General features: G+C 42.2%; 1 protein-coding gene and 1 long non-coding RNA gene across 21 annotated transcripts in view; one reads left to right on the top strand and one right to left on the bottom strand.

Moving 5' to 3' along the window:
* Positions 1-6663, bottom strand: part of LOC138763846 (uncharacterized) — a 37707-nt gene extending 31044 nt beyond the window's left edge. For 2 of the 3 annotated variants that reach the window (XR_011357859.1, XR_011357857.1), the window contains exons 1-2: positions 6318-6663; positions 2065-2176 (exon numbers count right to left, since the gene is read on the bottom strand). This is a non-coding gene — a long non-coding RNA (uncharacterized lncRNA). Of the gene's footprint in view, positions 1-2064; positions 2177-5353; positions 5665-6317 lie in introns of those variants that run through there. The other variant, XR_011357858.1, reaches the window with a different exon arrangement.
* Positions 6664-6720: 57 nt separating this feature from the next.
* Positions 6721-22156, top strand: part of LOC138763842 (terminal uridylyltransferase 4-like) — a 113662-nt gene continuing 98226 nt past the window's right edge. For 3 of the 18 annotated variants that reach the window (XM_069938688.1, XM_069938678.1, XM_069938685.1), the window contains exon 1: positions 6721-6837. The gene's annotated coding sequence lies outside the window, so the exon portion shown is untranslated. Of the gene's footprint in view, positions 6838-16138; positions 16382-17468; positions 18489-20426; positions 20570-22156 lie in introns of those variants that run through there. The other 15 variants (XM_069938694.1, XM_069938695.1, XM_069938676.1 and 12 more) reach the window with 11 other exon arrangements.

Raw genomic sequence — 22156 nt, 5'->3', positions numbered from 1 at the left:
ATTGGTTGGTTGGGTTTGGGTGTTGGGTTTTTCCTCCTTTGCCTTTTGTCAGTGAGGTGGGCTCTTCGGTCTTCTTCAAAGGAGGTTGCTGCCCGCCAAACTGTGAGGCGCCAAGATGCATGGTTTGAGGCGTTATCAGCCCACTGGCGGTGGTCAATGTGGCAGGCACTAAGAGATTTCTTTAGGCAGTCCTTGTACCTTTTCTTTGGTGCACCTCTGTCACGGTGGCCAGTGGAGAGCTCGCCATATAATACGATCTTGGGAAGGCGATGGTCCTCCATTCTGGAGACGTGACCCATCCAGCGCAGCTGGATCTTCATAAGCGTGGACTCGATGCTGTCGACCTCTGCCATCTCGAGTACTTCGACGTTAGGGGTGTAAGCGCTCCAATGGATGTTGAGGATGGAGAGGAGACAACGCTGGTGGAAGCGTTCTAGGAGCCGTAGGTGGTACCGGTAGAGGACCCATGATTCGGAGCCGAACAGGAGTGTGGGTATGACAACGGCTCTGTATACGCTTATCTTTGTGAGGTTTTTCAGTTGGTTGTTTTTCCAGACTCTTTTGTGTAGTCTTCCAAAGGCGCTATTTGCCTTGGCGAGTCTGTTGTCTATCTCATTGTCGATCCTTGCATCCGATGAAATGGTGCAGCCGAGATAGGTAAACTGGTTGACCGTTTTGAGTTTTGTGTGCCCGATGGAGATGTGGGGGGGCTGGTAGTCATGGTGGGGAGCTGGCTGATGGAGGACCTCAGTTTTCTTCAGGCTGACTTCCAGGCCAAACATTTTGGCAGTTTCCGCAAAGCAGGACGTCAAGCGCTGAAGAGCTGGCTCTGAATGGGCAACTAAAGCGGCATCATCTGCAAAGAGTAGTTCACGGACAAGTTTCTCTTGTGTCTTGGTGTGAGCTTGCAGGCGCCTCAGATTGAAGAGACTGCCATCCGTGCGGTACCGGATGTAAACAGCGTCTTCATTGTTGGGGTCTTTCATGGCTTGGTTCAGCATCATGCTGAAGAAGATTGAAAAGAGGGTTGGTGCCAGAACACAGCCTTGCTTCACGCCATTGTTAATGGAGAAGGGTTCAGAGAGCTCATTGCTGTATCTGACCCGACCTTGTTGGTTTTCGTGCAGTTGGATAATCATGTTGAGGAACTTTGGGGGACATCCGATGCGCTCTAGTATTTGCCAAAGCCCTTTCCTGCTCACGGTGTCGAAGGCTTTGGTGAGGTCAACAAAGGTGCATGTACACTGTAGAGGTTAGCCCACTGTAATGATATGGTTGTATGTACTACAGGCACAGGCTGGCCTGCCCTCCTGATGGCATCCTCTCCTAGACTCCTCCCCTGTGTCCCTGGCCATAAAGGTCAAGTGTCCTCTTCCTCCCCTCATTTCCCTAGCTTGGACCCGGGCCAGCAGTGTAATAAAGCCTATTATTCCCCTCTGTCTTTGTCTCTGTGATTATTGAGGCAACAATTTATACACATGATTTTTGAAGGTCTCCGGTAATGGAAAGGTTGCTGCACCCTGATTGGCTAGAGGTAGATCCCCAAGTCCCGGGTGCATCTGAACTCTTGGAACAGTGGGTGAACTGCTTCAATAACTTCCTCGAGGCTGCCGCTGGAGTGGTCGATTCGGACGAGAAGAGGGTGAAAGTCCTACAGGCAAGAGTCAGCCAGAGGGCTTTCCAGGCAATCTGAAGCAGCGCAACCTACATCGAGGTGATGGCTGAACAACGGGCACAATACAAGCCAAAGGTGAACGAAGTCTACTCCCGTTACCTGCTTGCGTCTAGAAAACAATAGCTTGGTGAGTAAGCTGAAGAGTTCATTCGATCCCTGGTTACACTGGGAAAAGACTGTTTGGGGAACCCCACAGCCACGATATCATTGACCCAGTGCATGGAAGATCTAGTCTGAGATGCCTGTGTGTCAGGATTGAGGTCGGATTATATCCGACAACATCTCCTCAAGGAGGATCAACTCCCACTAAAAAGAGCAATTCGACTGATCAGAACTTTAGATTCAGCCCAGCACTATGCAGAGTCGATCGCGGGCAGAAGTGAGCTTACCACGTATGTGCCACTACGAGGGCCGCTGTCCTGGGACTCAACATCGGGTGTTACCAACCCGACCGCGGAAGTGGTGATGCCTTTGCTCCACGAAAGGAGCGATATGCTCGGGCTGTGGGAAGAAGGGCCATTATCAGAAAATCTGTAGGTCCAGATCCTTGGCCTGGAGCAGCGCGGCATGTGTGCCCAAGGAACCTCCAGTACCAACCGCGTACACGGTAAGGGGGGGGGGGCATCATCTTACCCGCTACCACTCCCATCCTCTACGCTGCGGCCTACCACTTCGATGACATCACTCCGCCCACCACGACACTACTTCCGCTTTCTTCTCTGACGAAGGCAGCATGGTCAACATCTTGGGCATTGGGCCTCCCCATTGTGAGGGATATTGGAATGTTAGGAGTCCAGAGATACTGGAAGCAAGTGTCAATTAAGAATAAAGTATTATGGGTTAACTTAAGGTGAAGGGATATTGGAATGTTAGGAGTCCAGAGATACTGGAAGCAAGTGTCAATTAAGAATAAAGTATTATGGGTTAACTTAAGGTGAAGGGATACTGGAATGTGAGGAGTCAAGCAAATGCTCATTAGAGATGAAGTATTATGGGTGAAATCAGGGTGAAGGGATGCTGGAACAAGAGGAAGGGTTGTAAAAGTGTAATAAACTAAGGATCTTCAAAACAAGATAACAAGTAGATAGCTTTAGCAAGTCTTGGGGATTGATTAATGAGTGAAGAACAAAGACATGATACTTCCTGGCTAACAAGTTTGCAGGAAGGCACATAAACTGATAAGAAGTTAGAATCCACGTGGGCAGAATTACCTAATGCTAAACCAATCCAGGAGGCAGAAGAATGTTGGGGGGAAGGAATCTCTGTACTGAAATGAAATGTATAAAAGTTGGGTCAGCCCCAGTATCTGTGTGTATTCCCAGGGTAAGGGGAAGCACCCAACTTTGCATTGTTGTATAATAAATGTTCTTTGTTCTCAATTTTTGTCTCGAGCAAATTCTGTGAAGGTACTTCAGTTTCTCACACCATCGACGAGGAGAAGGAAGTACCTGTCCTAGCACTGGTCATCCTGAACCAAGCCAGCCCTCACCCAATCACAAACTCCATGATGCAGATCGAGGTGAATGGGCGCAAGACGAACTCCCTCTTTTGACAGCAGCAACACTGAAAGCTTTACCCACCCCGATGGTGTCCACAGACTCTCCCTTCCCATCAGGCCGATGACTGGATCGGTATCAATGGCGGCGAAGGACCAACAAATTTCTATCCGGGGGTACTGTGTAGCGTCTCTAACGGTGGGAGGGGTGGGGGGGAATGTTACAATGATTTTGTATTGTTGATCATGCCCCAGCTCTGTGCCAATCCTCCTGTGCCTCGACTTCCAGAGTCAGTTCAGGAGTGTGACAATGGCGTTCGGGGGCCCCCAACCGCCGCTTACCATTCACAATCCCCAGCTCTCGGACCCCACTCCTCAACCAAGCACCTAGTCTTCGGCATTGTCCTGCAGTCTCACCACCTTGTGGGTAGCCCCTCATTATTTGCAAACCTCACCCCAGACTGTAAATCGATCCCCACCAAGAGGCGCTATAGCACTGAGGATATGGAGTTCATCTGGGCTGAGGTTCAGCGACTTTTGGCGGAGGGGATCGTAGCCCCTAGTTCCAGCCCATAGAGGGTGCAGGTCCTTGTAGTCAGAGAGACGGGCAAGACCCGGATGGTGATTGACTAGTCAAACCATCAACTGCTTCACCAAGTTGGACGCATACCTGCTACCCCGAATAGCCGAGTTGGTCGACAAGGTTGCGCAATATAGAGTTTTTTCGACCATTGACCTCAAGTCGGCTTACCATCAACTCCCCCTCCGTCCGAGCGATTGAGTCTACATGGGATTCAAGGCCGACGGCAAACTATTCCACTGCCTGCAGGTGCCTTTTGGTATGACTAACAGTGTCTCTGCTTTTCAGAGGGTGATGGATCAGATGGTGGAGGAGCACAAGCTGACGGCAACGTTCCCATATCTCAACAATTCACCATTTGCAGCCACGACCAGCAGGACCATGACGCTAATCTTGCCAAGTTCTTACGTATGGCCAAGTCCCTCAACTTGATGTACGACAAGGACAAGTGTGTGTTTAATACAGATCGCCTGGCCCTCCTCGGATGCGTCATGGCACATGGTGTCATTGCCCTGGACCCTGACTGCATGCGACCCCTCATGGAGCTCCCAGTCCCAAGCACCCTAAAGGCGCTGAAGAGGTGCCTGGGGCTGTTTTCCTACTTCACACAATGGGTGCCCAATTACACCAATAAAGCCCACCCCCTGATTAAGCCCACAACTTTCCCATTATCGGCGGAAGCCCAGGCTGAATTTCATCAGATCCAAGGAGACATCGCAAAGGCCACAATGCATGCCGTGGATGAATCCATCCCGTTCCAGGTGGAGAGCAATGGCTCCGACTTCACACTGGCTGCCACACTTAACCAGGCAGGCAGGCCGGTAGCGTTTTTCTCCCATACCCTGCACGATCCCGAAGTACGGCACTCCTCTGTCGAGAAGTAGGCACCAGTCATTGAGGCGGTGCATCACTGGCGACGTTAGCTGGCTGGTAAAAGGTTTACCCTGCTGACAGACCAGAGGGCAGTGGCCTTCATGTTCAATGTGAAACAGCAGGGTAAAATCAAAAATGACAAGATTCTTTGGTGGAGGATCGAGCTATCCACCTATAATTATGATATCTTGTATCGGCCGAGTAAACTGAATGATCCCCCAGATGCCTTATCCCGGGGGACGTGCGCCAGCGTGCATCTCGACTGTCTCCAGGCCCTTCACTACAGTCTATGCCACCCTGGAGTCACGAGGCTGTACCACTTCGTCAAGACTTGGAACCTCCCGTACTCCGGAGAGGACGTCCGGTCCATGACCAGAGGCTGCCAGATCTGCGCCGAATATAAGCTGCAGTTCTAACGGCCAGAGGCATAGCCACCAGCAGGACTAGGAACATGCCAGTGTCCTGCTGGCAGGACGTTTTTCCCAAGGCACTCCATGCCATCCGATCGTTGCTATGCACCGCTACTAACACTATCCCTCATGAACGCCTCTTTGTTTTCCCTAGGAGATTGGCGAACGGTTCATCCATCCCTCCTTGGTTGGCAACCCCAGGGCCAGTTCTGCTACAGAAGTACGTCAGGGGCTATAAGACGGACCCACTGGTGGAAGCAGTGCACCTCATTCACGCCAACCCCCAATACGCATTCATGCTGGCCACGAGGACACTGTACCGATCCGAGAACTAGCGAGTGCCGGAGACCCTGAAACGGCCAGACGACGGAGCTGATCACACGGCACAGGAGCACAATCCTGGAGTCCGAGCCGCCTGTCTCCACGCCGGATTTCCAGGAGTCTACCCCCCGGGAGTCCCCCGACCCCCAATGGTTCCCGCTTCGGCCTCTCCCGCGACGCAATGCACGGACACGTTGGCCCCTCGGCGGTCCGGCAGAAGGAGGAAGTGGCCTGTGCGACTGAACCTCTAGACTGGGGGAGCGTCTGTCTTTCTTTCCGTTTTTTGCTCCTCCCCCCCCCCCCTCTTCCTTGTGATTGTTCCCGGTGGTCTCTATTTTTAAAAGAGGGGGTGAATGTAATGATATGGTTGTATGTTCTACAGGCACAGTCTAGGAGACATCCTCTCCTGGACCTCCCCTGTGACCCTAGCCACAAAGGTGAAGCCTCCTCATCCTCCTCTCATTTCACTGGCTTGGACCCGGGCCAATAGTCTCGTGTTTCATAAAGCCTGTCGTTCTCCTCAGTCTTTGTGTGATTACTGGGGCAAGTCGTCGCGCCCAACACCCGCCTCCCAGTAAAGGGTGATCCGCCCTAATCTCCCTTCATACCAGCCTTGGAACCGGGCCAGCAGCAGGTGTTTGAGGTCATTAAAGCCTTTAATATCTTCGCAGGAGACCCATAAACTTTGAGCAGAGTCCGGGGCGGGGGGTCAGAGCCAAACAAAAGACTGATAATGGCTGATTTAGATGCCTTAAGAAGGAAAAAAAAATGATAAAATATTATGAGATGAACATGGTAAGAATTTGAAGCAATGGAATTAGTTTTGGATTGTCCAGATCAGGGGTGGCAACCTACAGCCTTGCGGGCTGGATCCGGCCCACGATCCAAATTTATCAGCCCTCAGTGCCGGCTTTCCCCCAACCCACCCCCGTGTGCAGTTCCCACTTTCCATACGAGCTCTACCTCAGTGCACGGCTCCTCAGCTCTCTGCGAGTCTGCTTGTTGTTATTGATCGCGGTCCCACCCTTTAGAAATGATTACGCTTCTTCACGCTACACCTCCCGGCTAACTTCCACCACAAGAACCCCATCAGACAGAAGAAAGCGCTGTCCTATCTATCTGGGTAAAACCAATGAGCGTGAAAGCTCAGTCTAAAAGCATTTGGAAGTGGTGATGCTTATCGGGATACCATTCCAGCGGGCACTTTGCATGAAATGCGAATGCTTTCCAAAAGCAGAACTCTGCTGTCACACCGCTAACCACTGTCTGCGCTGCTGGGGCAGGGGCGCGGAGGCTCTCGGGACGTGTAGTTTCCGGCGGAGAGGTGGATAACCTCGAAGCTGCATTTGTGACGCCACCGGAAGGTGTCAGAGCTTTTTGCGCGTTGTGGGTTTGTTTTGTGGACGGCCTGCTGGTGGTCGGGAGCTTTTGGTCTAATAAATAGATGGTGGGACGTGCGCTGGACCGTTGGCCGATCTTTCCGGTAAGAATCCGAGGCCTGAGTTTGGGGGTGTATTAAAACAAAACACGTAAGCAGTTATTTACCAAAGATGTGTGCTGTTAGCCCACAGGGCTTCAGGGTTTTACTTTCGGTTATTTTTTTTTAGGCCAGTGACAGATTTAAAGCGCTGGACCGATGGGGGGTGGGAGGGGGGCTGTGGTGGTGGTGGTGGTACCGGCACGTTATTTGATCGCATCTTAGTGACAGTCCTCGGAGAAAACGAGGATGTTTGACCTCGGCATCTGATGCTCTACTTTGAGTACCAGTGAGGCACAAAATGATACCAGGCCTGATTATAATTAATACCGTAAACAATATTACGAATGTTCCTCTGCTGTTTACGTGGTTTGAATTTACTTTTGCCACATGTTGCCTCCAAGGAATCTCTTGATTTTTTTTGTGACGTCTGTCATTAGCTAATATGTTTCTACTTGATGCATTTAAGTGGAACATTATTTATTAACAAGGAAGGGAATATCACATAGCACTAGAATTGGATAAATCAAGATACACCTGCCTAAAAATTATTGCATTTATTAATGAAGAGCCTTTAATAAAAATTCTAATCATTTATGGTGGGATTTGTTTTCATTCTCATTTAGTTTGGATTTTTTTTAAAGATTTTGCAAATTGAGTATATTTGGATGTTAAGAACAATTTATCTGATTTCTGACGTATTGTCAGAGTACATGCATGACATCACATACAACCCTGAGATTTTTCATGCAGACAAGGCAGAATTATCACTTATTGGTAGTGCAAAAAAAAAACTGTATTCCAGGAGACCTTTGATTCTAAAGATCTCAAACTTAATTAAAATAGGATAACAATTGCAGACCAATGTGCTCTTTACCTTTTTTCTTTGACAACATCTAAAGTTTTGTTTATGCAATCACATGCATTTTTCCTATTTTTGTCATGTTTTTACTCTCCCAACATTTCACGCACTCAAGGAAATTAAATTAGGTTGTAGCCAAAGTGAACATTGTGAAGAGTAGCATTCTTAAAGCAAAGTTATGAGGTTAATTCTGCATTCATGCTTGTAATTTTGTGTGTGTGTGTGTGTGTGTGTGTGTGTGTGTGTGTGTGTGTGTGTGTGTGTGTGTGTGTGTGTGTGGAGGTGGGAGAATTAAATGTTTTACCCCGTGGTCTTTGGGAATGTATTTTTTACCAAAAACAATGAAGCCCAACATTTTGAGAGAGGTTAGTTTGACTTTACTAATCAATGTGTTGTAATACTAATCTTGTTCATTATGAGAGGAACTGCAGGTCAGACATTTGGTTTGTGTGCATGGCTGAGGTGTGAAACTAGTGTCTATGGAATTATGACTGAAAGCCTCTCAGTCAGAATCTGCCTTGTTGACTGTCTCTTCATAGAAGATCCATGATATTATAGTTTGCAACTTTCCATGAATCAATATTGGTTTGTTTATTTGCACTCTTGATCTTTGCTCCTCTAAGGAAGAAAATAATGTTCTGCATGTCGGATGTTATCCGTGGAAAATTTTGAAGCTTTGTAGCTTTGTAGTTTTTGTTCACTTGAAAAACAACTATGCCAAGAAAAGAAATCATTAAATGAGTCAAGAAAGATTAAAGATGTTATTTGTGTATTTTAATCGTTTTATTTGCATCTGGTATGCTGGAAATACAGCTCGTGTACATATAAAAAAAATTGTATGGGTGACTGACATGGAGGTGGTTGTGTAATCTTTGGAAACCTAGGAATCCATATCCAGATTCAATATTAATCATTTTTTAAAATTTTATTACTTGTGCATGCACTCTTTGTGGTGTACTAAAGATGAAAATTTGTGTAAATTTTCAAGGCTTGGGTCTGAATGATGAAAATTGAACTGAAATTCTGAAAGTTGGTTGTAAAGCTAACTCGTTGCAAAAGAGAGCTAATGGACAATAAAGGAAAATATGCTTATTTGGCTTTCCTCATTGAATAATATTAGTTGCCCAGAGTGAAGCCACTTTGCCCCTGTGTAATCTGCAACTTTCTTCTAAATCAGGGGCGGGCAATCTTTTACCATGCATGAGTCAGATGGTGTGTCAGTGGTTGAATGGTGGGCTGTACTGATGCTACATAAATGAATAAATATTGATGGAATAAATAAATAAATAAATTGAATGAATAAATAAATATGATGATTCATTTGAGGTCAGGGAAGGCATCTTCAAATCTGGAAATGCACTAAAAATCATGAGTTAGTCATTAAAATTTAAAATTAAAACAAAATAACTAATCCCAAAACAGACACCAGTGAGAGGGGAAGAATGTCACACAAAGAGAGGGGGCTCTTATGCAGAGAGAGGAGTGTGTCTCAGAGGATGAGTCACACACACAGTGAGAGGAAGTGACAGACAGAGGTTTACTCACAGAGGGAGGGAGTCTAACCCAGAGAGAGGAAGTACAACACAGAGAGGCAGATGATTGCAAAGAGACGTGAGGAGTCACACAGAGAGATGGTGTCATATACACACACAGAAAAATGCTTACATACAGAAACAGGAAGTGGGAGAGATAAGATGAAAGAGCATTATTGAAGAGGTGGTGTTGCAGAGAGAAAAAGAGAAATGGATTCTCACAGAGGAGATGGGTCTCGCGCAGAGGAGATGGGTCTCGCGCAGAGGAGATGGGTCCCGCGCAGAGGAGATGGGTCCCGCGCAGAGGAGATGGGTCCCGCGCAGAGGAGATGGGTCCCGCGCAGAGGAGATGGGTCCCGCGCAGAGGAGATGGGTCCCGCGCAGAGGAGATGGGTCCCGCGCAGAGGAGATGGGTCCCGCGCAGAGGAGATGGGTCCCGCGCAGAGGAGATGGGTCCCGCGCAGAGGAGATGGGTCCCGCGCAGAGGAGATGGGTCCCGCGCAGAGGAGATGGGTCCCGCGCAGAGGAGATGGGTCCCGCGCAGAGGAGATGGGTCCCGCGCAGAGGAGATGGGTCCCGCGCAGAGGAGATGGGTCCCGCGCAGAGGAGATGGGTCCCGCGCAGAGGAGATGGGTCCCGCGCAGAGGAGATGGGTCCCGCGCAGAGGAGATGGGTCCCGCGCAGAGGAGATGGGTCCCGCGCAGAGGAGATGGGTCCCGCGCAGAGGAGATGGGTCCCGCGCAGAGGAGATGGGTCCCGCGCAGAGGAGATGGGTCCCGCGCAGAGGAGATGGGTCCCGCGCAGAGGAGATGGGTCCCGCGCAGAGGAGATGGGTCCCGCGCAGAGGAGATGGGTCCCGCGCAGAGGAGATGGGTCCCGCGCAGAGGAGATGGGTCCCGCGCAGAGGAGATGGGTCCCGCGCAGAGGAGATGGGTCCCGCGCAGAGGAGATGGGTCCCGCGCAGAGGAGATGGGTCCCGCGCAGAGGAGATGGGTCCCGCGCAGAGGAGATGGGTGTCTCGCTGACAGCAGGATAATGTCACCATGAGAGGGGGAGAATGTCATCTATGTTTCCACGTAGGGCGGGGGGGGGGGGTCTCCAGTGCACAGAATGGCAGAGCTGTGCACAGGCAACCTCCAATGCTGAGGAGCTGTGCACTGAGGTAGAGCTCGTACAAAAGTGGGAACTGCACATGGGGGTGGGTTGGGTGTTGGGGGAAAGCTGGCACTGAGGGGGGAGCCGCGCACTGGGCTGATAAATTTGGATTGTGGGCCAGATCCAGGCTGTAGGTTGCCACCCCTGATCTGGACAATCCAAAACTAATTCCATTCCTTCTAATTCTTACCATGTTCATCTCATAATATTTTATCAGTTTTCCCTTCTTAAGGCATCTAAATCAGCCATTATCAGTCTTTTGTTTGGCTCTGACCCCCTGCCCAGGACTCTGCTCAAAGTTTATGGGTCCCCTGCGAAGATATCAAGTTTTGGTTTCTTCCATACTTCTCTCCTACTGACTACATAAAGCACATAAAAATATTTTTGTTGCACGAGGTGAAACAAAAACCAGGCTTTTACTTAAATATGGTTGTAGAGCTTCTGTTGAGAATGGCTGATCGAAATCAATTAATTTTAACTTAGAATTTCTTTTTAATCTCGTTTAAATTTGTGCTAAATTTCTAAACTAAACCAATAGTATTTCCACTCAAGTATTGGTTCAAGTTTACTGTCGCATGTTCTAACATGCATTGATAAAGTGTTTTCATAGTCATTACTTATCACAGCATCATTTTTCTAATCATGAAATATCCTTTGCTGTGCTCTCGATGCCTATCAAAAGTCTTCACAAATTTACCACTTTTACATCACATTGTATTCCTATTATTAAATGTTATATGGCCACATTTACAGTCTGAAAATTGTTTCTTTTTCTGGATTGTCTGCCTATATGAATACATATGTTCCCTTTTTCATCCAGACTACATTACCTTGCATTTATTCATAAATTTTGCTATGTTCATGGCTTCCTGAGTTTTTTTTTCACTCTCCCTGCAGCCATCTACTTTGTGTTATTCCATGACAGTAAGACCATTTGAGAGGGTAGATCCTAATTCATGCCTTATGGATAAAACAGGGCATGCCTCCATTGGATATATCAGTAAATCCAATATTTAAAACTAGTGCTTTCGTTATCATTGTCTGAATGAGGTAGGAATCCAATGCTTCTGACTTTAAAGGGAATGTTCCACATACCCAGGCCCAGATTACTCCATATACATGAAACCTAAGTATATACTGCAATGACTTCTCCTATTTGAACTTTACATGGAAACTGTGACAGAATACATCAATGAAAACTCTTCTTTCTTACGATTGTAAAATCTTATTGTAACTTGTGAGCTAACTTTCAACGTGAATTATCATAATCTTGAACATGACACTTGCCTGTTTACTTGAAAATTATTTATTCAAACTGCTGAGAAAGTCATAACCTAAAATAACTCGTATTCTGACTCAGCTTGGGGTGCAAATACTTGTGAACCATAATTGGCTGAACTTTATGCAGTCTATCACCCCTCCTTTGCATTCTTTTGGATGATAGCTGGACTTCACCTCCACTTCAGTTTTCTGTCACAACCCAATATCCATCCTTTGATGCCCTTTAATTTCAACAAATCTAATGACCACAACTTTAAATACTGTAATCCCATTGACCAATGATGCAGAACTGTTTGAGGCAGATTCAGAAGGTTCTGAGTGAAAGGATTAATCTTAAATGGCTGATAGATGCATGTTCTGAGAACATAAAGAAGCTGGGGAAAAACAGACACTCAGCAGCTATTAAAATAGCTAAGAATATTCATTGTTTCAAGTGAGATCACCAGCTATTTAGTCCCTTCATATAGAACAGCCTTTTTCATCCTGGAAATAAATTTGTACCTCCTAAACCAAGCATATACACCCACATTATGTTCTTGATGCTCAGTTTTGGAATGGTGTGCTCCTGTTTAAGTTCACTAATTGCACAGTATTTTTTTTCTTAAAATTGTAAGTTTTGTATGATATTTATGCATTTAATGTCAGCCAAACTGCACAAAATTATTTTCCCATTGTTACCTGCAATAAAAGCCCACCTTCTTCCTCACAGTGGAGGCAATGGAATTTATGAAACCACTTTCCTACAGTTATTCTGCTTTTTTATCAATAGCCGGTCCATTGAAATCTAAATAAATAATTTTGTTTATTTCCTCTTGTACATTAAACCTAAATCTTTCTGACAGCCTCCTCCATGACACCTTTTGAAAATCAATACACACCACCCTTACTACATAACGAGGAGTTGAGAATGGAACAAGGAAAAAATGAACAGCAAAAGCCTTTTCATATTAAATTTGCTGAGAAAATATTGCACCAAAACTTGATTTGGTATGCAGACTGGGGCCATACAAGCTGATTTTTGGACAGTTGGGTGCTCTATGAATACAACAATGTTTAATCATCTATTTTTCTAATGATTGTGGAATAAAGTGATTAATTTTCTAGTGAATCTGGGAGAATAAGAAACAATATTAAGGAAGCACAACAAATAGAACTGTGAACTGGGCAAGTTTCAAGGGATTATGGGGACCTGTTCCACAGAGTGTCACAGCTAGTATGGGATTTAGCACCTGGTGAGCCAAGTGCTGATCCAGGCAGATTCCCTAATAGTTGCATAGTGGAATATTGGACTTGCACTGTTTTGGGATAATAATGTCCAAGGTCTCCTGATGCAAAAAGCAGCCTGAAAGCAAGGAACTGAGCTGTATCTTCCCTTAAAGCTCTAAAGTAGAAAAAAGCACAAGAAGAGATTTGCTTTGTCTGTACAGTTGGTAACTTCATTAAAAAAAACTTTTGGCAATTCTTGATTAACTAATCCATTTCTAAATTTTATCTCGTATTATGGTAATCTAAATGTGGCTTCTCAATGAGATGACCTTACAGGTCTTTTGTTGCTGAATTCATCCTTCTTGAACAAGGCAAGAACATTTGCTGTGTCCAATCTCGCAGAATATTCTGCATGTTTATGAACTGAGCATTTGGATTAAAGATTCAAGATGCCTTTATTTTCATGTGGTAACACAGAACATGTAATATTAGACAAAATTGCTATCTTCCTGCCATAAGGCCGACAAAAAGTCACCCTTTACAGTAAGAGAGAAAGAAAAACAAAAGAGAGTCCCTTCAGAGACCCTAAGTATCCATAGATTTGCCTCCAGCATTTCTGCAGCCACGCAGACTCCTGTTTGATCCATCAGCAACCCTTCCCTGGTCTGCTGCCATGGTCACTGTCCTGTAGGGTCATCTCTGCTTTGCCTTCTCAATGGTGGTGGTTATTCCCTTTTCTGGTGCCCTGCCCTGGTCCACTGCTGCTCAGAGTCTGCAACCCCTTGTAGCTGCTGCTGAGCACAGGTGGTGCAAACTTGGGCATAGACCCATAGTTGCAGGATTTTAGTTTAAAAATATTGTTGACTCCTTTAACAGGGTGTTTAATGCCTGTAGGAAGCCGCTGCCTTTAGGATTGATTGGCTGAACCCCCGGTGCAGCACTGTGCCTCCGCTCTTCTGGGTCCATAGCAATGGCACCGCTGCTGTTACAGCAGCTCTGGAAACACTTTTTTTTTTAAAAGGCTTTAAACATCTTGACTTCCTTCAGCAGCTGAGCAGTGCACTATAAGACCTTAATGGTTTATCTTGTGTTCTACTCTTTTTCAAGAATAATTCCTTTTTGAGCTATTTCAGCATCACCATTTGTAGCATATTCCATTTTCACTTCAACCTTCATTTGATTTAGTTAACAGCATTTTTGTCTGAGTTGTGAGTTCTAGTCCCACTCTAGGAGTGTGAGCACAAAAATGGTGGCTAATATTCCTCAAATTAAATGTTAAACCCACTCTTTCGTATGAATGTAAAAGCCCCTTTAACAATATTTTTTAAAAAAGCAGTGGAGCTGCCCTGATATCAATCACTTTCATTCCTTCCATCCCTATTTTTTAGCCTTCAATTTTCATTAACTTCTTTGACGTTTAGTTCAATTAATTAGTGTAGGAAATAAAACTGTTGCTTAATGCAGATCCTTTTTAATTTGGAGCAACGTATATTTGCCAAACTTTCTATCCAGTTAATTTCGTCAGATTACTTCATTTGTTGAATTTTTTTTCCCCAGCTCAATATACTTTTACGAATCATTAATTTTTTTTTCTTGCTTTGAACATTGCTTTTGGTTGGTGCTTTCACCTGTTCCTCTGGAAGAGTTAGTTACATCACTTTATTTGAGTGAGGCAAATAACATTATTTCCTTGTTGATCTGAAAAATGTATTGATCGAGGTAGTAGAAACAATTCTTTCCAAATAAAATTTTGTCCTTCACTCTGATTACTTTTATTGTGACCAGCCTTCGAGTTAAATTCTACCCTTCAAACAAATTTTCTTTCCGAACTCTTGCTCTTTGAGGCTAAATAAGATAACTTGGAATGGAAAATTACTACTCTACTTACATATTAGGGTTCACTGCTACTGACTTGTGTTGTCATAGTCAACTTAAGAAAATTGTTAATCCCAGATCTTTTTCAATATCTCACTACTTGAGTCAGAGAGAGGTTCCCACCTGCTTCAAAAGGGCATCAGTCATACTGGTCGGTCAGTGCCTAAGAAGAGCAGGGTGAGCTGCCTCAATGACCATCACCCAGTACCACTCACATTGACTGTAATGAAATGCTTTGAAAGGGTGGTCATGGTCAGGATTAACCTGTACCAAAGAAAAGACCTGGACCCACTGCAATTTGCCTACCGCCACAGCAAATGCAATCTCACTGGCTCTCCATTCAGCTCTGGGTCACTTAGACAACAGCAATACATACATCAGGCTGCTTTTCATCAATTACAGTTCAGCTTTCAACATCAGTACTGGCCAGCAAGCTTCAAAACTTGGGCCTCTGCACCTCATCAGAAGACCACAGTCATTGAGGATTGGTAACACATCTCCTTCTCACTGACAATCAACATAGGAGTGAAATAGATCTGCTAGTTGAGTGCTGTCACAAAAGTAACCATGCACTCAACATAAGCAAAACTAAGGAACGGATTGTCAACTTTAGGAAGGGGAAACCAGAAGAACACAACCAAAAGGATCACCAGTGGAGAGGATAAGAAACTTCAAATTCCTGGGTGCCAACATCTCTGAAGATCTATCCTAAGCTATCAGGTCAGTGCAACCATGAAGAAGGCACACCAGCGGCTGTATTTCATTAGGAATTTGAGGAGATTTAGTATGTCACCAAAGACTATTGCAAATTTCTATAGGAGAGCATTTTAACTGGTTGCATCACTGCCTGGTATGGAGGTGCTGATACACAGGACAGAAAAAGGCTACAGGGGGTTGTAATCTCGGCCAGCATCATCATGGGTATTACTTACATCATTAAGGATATCTTTAAGAGGCAGCATCTCAAGAAAGCAACTTCTATCATCAAGGACCCTTGCTACACTTTTCTCACTGCTACCTTCAGGAGGGAGGGAGGTACAGGAGCCTGAAGAGACACACCCAATGTTACAAAAACAGGTTCTTCCCCTCCACCATCAGATTTCTGAATGGACAATGAACCTATAGGTACTACCTCTTTTCTCTCCTTTGCACTATTTTTTCTTTAAACTTGTATTTACAGAATTGTAATTTATAACAATTTTGCATCTGTAAAACATAATACTGCTGCCACAAAACAACAAATTTTGTGACACACGTTCATGACAATAAACCTGATTCTGATCTGATTTTATCTCAATATTATTCACTTGTGGCACTTGCAGGAGCTGAAAGAAATCACTGCTGCCACACCAAAGGTCATTAATGACTTTTTAATTCAAATTCAGCTCACCCCTTTAAGGACAGCCTGAGCTCAGTCACCTGGTGCATTGTGACATCATAATTGTTGCCCAGGGTGCGCGCTGGAAGGGATGCTGGAGTCGGAGAGAAACCTCTGACGATGCCATTTCCCCATGAATGCCACTCCACGTGGCAATACAAGCGGGGCCGGTTCGCAATGAGGATGTGCGGTGCCACACACTGATATTTATATGGACAAATTTATTTCTAATATTAAAAAGCTCACTACTTAATCAACAAGGTAAGAATGAATAATAATTGGATTTAAACACGAAAGTCTGCAGATGCTGTGATTATAATAAAGACATACAGAAATGCTGGAAGAACTCAGCCAGTTTTGCTGTGTCCATAGAAGGTAAAGCTCTATTACCAATGTATTGGGCTTAAGACCTTCTTCAAGGTATGTTGAAGAAGGGCTCGGGCCAAAATGTCGGTAACATAGCTTTACCTCCTATGGATGTTGCAAGACCAGTGAGTTCCTCCAGAATTTCTGTGCTTTTTAATTTAAATAGGTAATTATTGACTACCTTGTCAAAAAAAAACACACTTCATTAAAGGCTAATGCATTCGCTAGTACATGTAAAACCCCCAATATCCAGCATCTGACAGCACATAATTTGAACACGCCTAAGATTGTTTGATCTCAGAAGTTAAGCAGCCTCAGGACTGGTTAGTACAATGTCTAATTAATACACCAGTATTCAGTATTTTTGTCTTTTAAAGTGTTTATTCTTAACAGTACTTACACTGAACAAACTTCACTCGCATGAATATATAAACTTTAAAGAATTTTACTTTATTTTCAGTCACATTCTTTGAGAACATTTAACCATCACTGCATCTCCACGGGGCCACCCGAAAGACAAACAATCACATTATGATTAACCCCTTCTCCCCAAGTTTATTGATAAAGGCTTACTAATATACTTCATAATACATTAATATAGATAAAGAATCTTACTAAGCAGGGAGTGAGCCATTTATCTTACTGCACAGGCAGCCAATGACAAGCAGCCATATACTTCATAATACACTAATATAGATAAAGAATCTTACTAAGCAGTGAGTGAGCCATTTATCTTGCTGCACAGGCAGTCAACGATGAGCAGCCATTTTATTCAAACACATGTTATTTCAAACAGCTGCTAAGAGCAAAGTACGGCCAAGGCTCTCTCCTGGCTGAATATTTGCTCCCATCTTCACCAAAGGTTTATGTGTTTCTTCAAAGAACATTTACTCATACAATTTTAAACTTTTATTTAAATTTGTATTTATTGTTATTGATTTTATATTTGTTTATTTATCTATTTCCTCCTTTTTTTTGCCAGTTGCTTGAGGTTGCAGGTTACTTGAATTCCAGATGGACTTTCAGTTGGCTGTGGCATGGAATAACAGCTTCAGTCTCTAACTCCTGCATAATTTACATTCTTTCACTTTGCCTTTCTTTTTTACACAACCTAAGTATGTCAGGTTTCATATTCTCACCTTGCATATATATTATTCTAAAATGACTACAAGAAGTGGCAAAACTGGAAGGAAGGAAGAAATGCTGGCCAATCCATCCTTGGAGGCTATCTCAGAAGCACTTGCTCAGATCAAACTATCGAATGCTGAGGAATTCAAAACTCAACATACTCAGCTAAGTCTAATTTATAATAAAGTTGATCAAGTTTTCCTCTGTTAAGGAACAAGGTGAGTGTCTATCTTTTTTGGAACTTAGTTTAAACATTCTAAGTGGACGGGTTTGGCATTTGGAAGACACAACATTAACAGATATTAACTTGAAGTTAATGATGAAAATTGTTGATTTGGAAAGTAGAGAGTAGGTGTCAAAACTTATGCATTCTGGGCTTAGCTGAGACTATAGAGAAAGGACAATTTACAAACTTTTCCTCATCTGCTTGTTGCTGTATTTGGAAAGGAGCTGTTTTCTTCTCCCCAGAGATTGACAGAGCACACCATTCATTGTTGCCAAAGCCTGTACCTGGGCAGAAGCCACGTTTAATTGTCATTCAACTGCAAAAAAAAAAAGGAGCTTTTAATTCATGAAGCCCTCAGAGAGGAAAGCTTGACTATCATGGACAGCAGATTAGGATTGTTGAAGATTACAGTCCAGAAATTATGAGTCAGCATGCTGTGTATAAAGAAGTGATGTTGGAGTTGTATATCGACCTCTCGGGCTTAAACCTACTCTGCTGTATCTTGCTTGTCTCCGTATTTCTCTCTTTAACAGGCAAAAGAAATGCTGGGCTCGGTCAATGTGGCTCAGGAATACCTTATCAAGCACTCTTCTACATCTCACCCTGTGTGACATTTTTTTTAACTGGATGATTAAAGCTGATGATTTGGTATTATACTTTGAAAGTCTTTGCAGGGAGAGGGCTGTTTGCATTGTCTTGTTTAGAATATGTATCAGGAATCTGATGCATTTGGATAGTACTTGCATAAACATTTCTTCTCATAATTACTTTATTTAATTACTTAATTTTTCTTTAATGAGAAGAATAATTAGACGCATTTTTTTAAACTGTTAAAAATTAATGTTAGTTTCATATCTGTCTGGAATTCTGCACTTTTATGTAGTCTAAATAAGATTCCTTTTTCAGTTCAAAGAATTTTGAAACATTGGGAATATTCATAAACAAAATTTGAGCTGGAAAATTTTTTAATATTTGGGTTTGCTAGATTAATTTTGTTGAGTGCATTGTTTGCCTATCCAACAGCAGTTGATTCTTGGGAATTGGAGAGGAAGAGGGTGGTGTTGGATTATTTTCATTTTTTTCCATGTGGTTATGATATTTTTCATTAGTATGTGTTTTGGCCAATCTATTCCTAATCTTTTGGATTTCAATTTTTGCTGCAAGACCACCATCTGGAATTTGAACATTGTTTGTTCTGATGACACGAGCTCCTACTTTTGGATTGATATTTGTAATGTTAATTTTAATTGTACTAATCAGCCTTTTTTATTAATGGAAAAGTATGGCTATTCATTTCCTTAGCTAGAATGTGAAAGGTCTGAACCATCTGGTGAAATGGAGGAAATTATTTTCACATATAAAACAGCTTAAAACCATAGTTGCATTTTTGTAAGAGAGACTTATTTGTAGTTGTGATAACTCTCGCCTCATGGTGCAATAGAGGGGGCAGCATTATTATTCTTCCTTTCTAGGTGAAGCGAGAGGGAGGGTTTGATTCTTATCAAACAAAACATTCTATTTGTTAAGCATAATGTCATATCAGACACAAATGGTCACTACATTATTGTTTCAGGAAAATTGTACAACAAAATTATGGTTTTTGCTAATGTTTATGCTCCTAATGTAGATGATATGGAGCTTTTTGAACATTTTTTTTTTGCTTTGCCGGACTTGAGTCTATACTCTCTGATCTCAGGCAGGGTCTTTAATTGTTGGTTAGACCCAGTTTTAGATCATTCATCTGTTAACCCTGCCACATTAAGTAAGTCCACCTCATTAATTCATTCTTTTTTTAAATCAGATTTTGATATTTCTGATGTTTAGTATATTTTAATCCTACTAGCAGAGATTATTATTTTTCTCACATGGATTGATTATTTTTGATTGATGGATAATTAATTAATTCCACTAACTCATTCTTGTGTTTACCATAGTATTGTAATATTGGATTGTGCCCTTGTTATACTATCAATAATTTTTCATAATCTTCCTCAAACAAAGACATTGGTGTTTCAATTCAGCTTTATTATCACAAAGTTTAGTGAAATTTATGGAAGAGCAGATAACTTTTTTTACTCTAATGTCTCATTGGAAGCTTCCAGTTTCTTTGTATGGGATACGTTGAAAGCCTTTCATAGAGGACAAATTATTTCTTATACTGTTAATTAAAAAAATGAAGGCCAGGAAGGAAAGATTAGAATTAATGAATCAAATTAAACAAATAGTTTAATTTGATAGCTCAAGTTAAAAATCCGGAATTAGATAAAAAGCGAATTGAACTTGAAGCTAAATTTGATATTCTTTCAACATATGCAATTGAATGTCAACTTATGAAGACCAAGAGTCAGTTTTATGTTCAAGGTGATAAAATCAGCAAGTTTTTAGCCAACCAATTGAGAGGGTTTGAAGCTAAGTGACATATTACAAAGATTCATAAGGATAATGATAACATGACTACAGGTCACTCAGAGATAAATGGTACATTTAGAAAATTTTATTCTCGACTTTATACTTCTGAAGGTACAAACAATAATGGTTTGATGATGAATTTCCAAGATCGGCTAAATATTTTCATGATCTCCTTAGATAATCAAATGAAATTAGATGAGCCTATATCACAGAAGGAAATAGTAATCCGATGGGTTTCCAGTGGAGTTTTTCAAATCATTTTCTCATTTGCTCTTGCCTCACTTAGGTAGGCATGGTGTTATCCGATTTGTTCAAGCAGGGTAAGCTTCCAGAATCATTTAATGAAACCTGTGTGTCCCTTAGAGCAAAGAAAGGTGAAGATACAACCGAATGCTCCTCCTATAGACCAATTGCTTTATTGAATGTCGATGTTAAAATTCTAGCTATGGTTTTGGCCAATAGGATGAAGAATATTTTGCCATTAATTATTTCTGAAGATCAGATGGGTTTTATTAAAAATCATTTTTCATATTTTAATATACATCACTTATTGAATATTCTTTATTTGCCCTCTGGTGAGGCTCCTGAATGTGTTCTTTTATTAGATGCAGAAAAAGTGTTTGATGGGGTAGATCAAATTTGTTCACGATCTTAAAATTTTAAAATTTTGTTCCTGGTTTCATTACATGGATAAAATTATTGTATTCATGCCCTACTGTTTCAATTCTTACTAATTTATAACAGTCACGGCCTTTTAATCTACAATCTGGCATTCGTCAAGGATGCCCTTTAAGTCCATTACTTTTTGATTTGTCTATTGAGCATTTATTGAGTGGTTGCATTTCAAGAGTGTAAGGATATTTGAGGAAAATAGAAGAAGGAAATTGAGCATAAAGTTTATCTTTATGTAGATGATTTTTTACTTTTAATTTCAAGCCCTAACACCTCCTTCCACAATTTAGTCAGTTTTCAGATTATTGATTAAATTTGCATAAAAGTGATTTTTTTTCCCCCTTCATTACTGTATTCTAGTTTTCCTTTTATGATTGTTAGAAATTAATTAACTTACAAGGAATCATAAAGATCTTTTTAAGGGAAATTTCTATACTTTGTTAAAGCAAGTGAAACAGTCTTTAACACAATGGTCGGCTTTGTCTATATCTTTAGTTGGTCATATTCATTCCATTAAAATGAATATTTTATCCAAATTTTTATATCTTTTCAATAAATAACAATTTTTATCCCTAAATTATTCTTTGATTCGCTTGATTCGACTATATTGTCTTAAATATGGAAGGGAAAACATCCTCTTTTAAGTAAAATCTAAAAGAAATTAAGGTATGGTGCTACCTAATTTCAAATTTTATTATTGGGCAGTCACTACATGTTGCCTTACATTTTGGTCACATTTTTATGGCATACCGTGGAATTGAACTCTGCTAAAAATATTTCCAATTTCCACTTCCTTTAACTAAGTTAATTTTTAGGCATTCTTTAAGAATATGGGTACAGTTTAGAAAACATTTTGGATTCTACAATTTTTCAAGTCGTATTTTATCTAATAATTTTTTTCAACCTTCTTTATGTGACTTTGTCTTTCAGGAATGGAATAGAGAGGGTATTCAATGTTTTAAAGATATTTTTATTGACAACACCTTTGTCATTCAAACAACTCTCTGAAAAGCTTAACTTGCCAAATACTCATTTCTTTAGATATTTGCAAATTAGGCATTTTCTTCAATCTCAGATTTCTGATTTATCTGGAGCTCCCTATGTGAACTTTGTTGATGAGTTTTTGGTTTGTAGCCTTCTCATAAAGGTTTAATATCTACTATTTATGATAAGTTACTATGTTTAAGATAGGCCCCATTATTTAAAATTAAAAATGCCTGGGAACAGGATTTTAA

This window comes from Narcine bancroftii, chromosome 5, assembly GCF_036971445.1.
Source record: "Narcine bancroftii isolate sNarBan1 chromosome 5, sNarBan1.hap1, whole genome shotgun sequence".
Taxonomy (NCBI): Eukaryota; Metazoa; Chordata; class Chondrichthyes; order Torpediniformes; family Narcinidae; genus Narcine; species Narcine bancroftii.
Note: the sequence above shows the minus strand (reverse complement) of the source record. Positions and strands in the feature narration are given on the sequence as shown.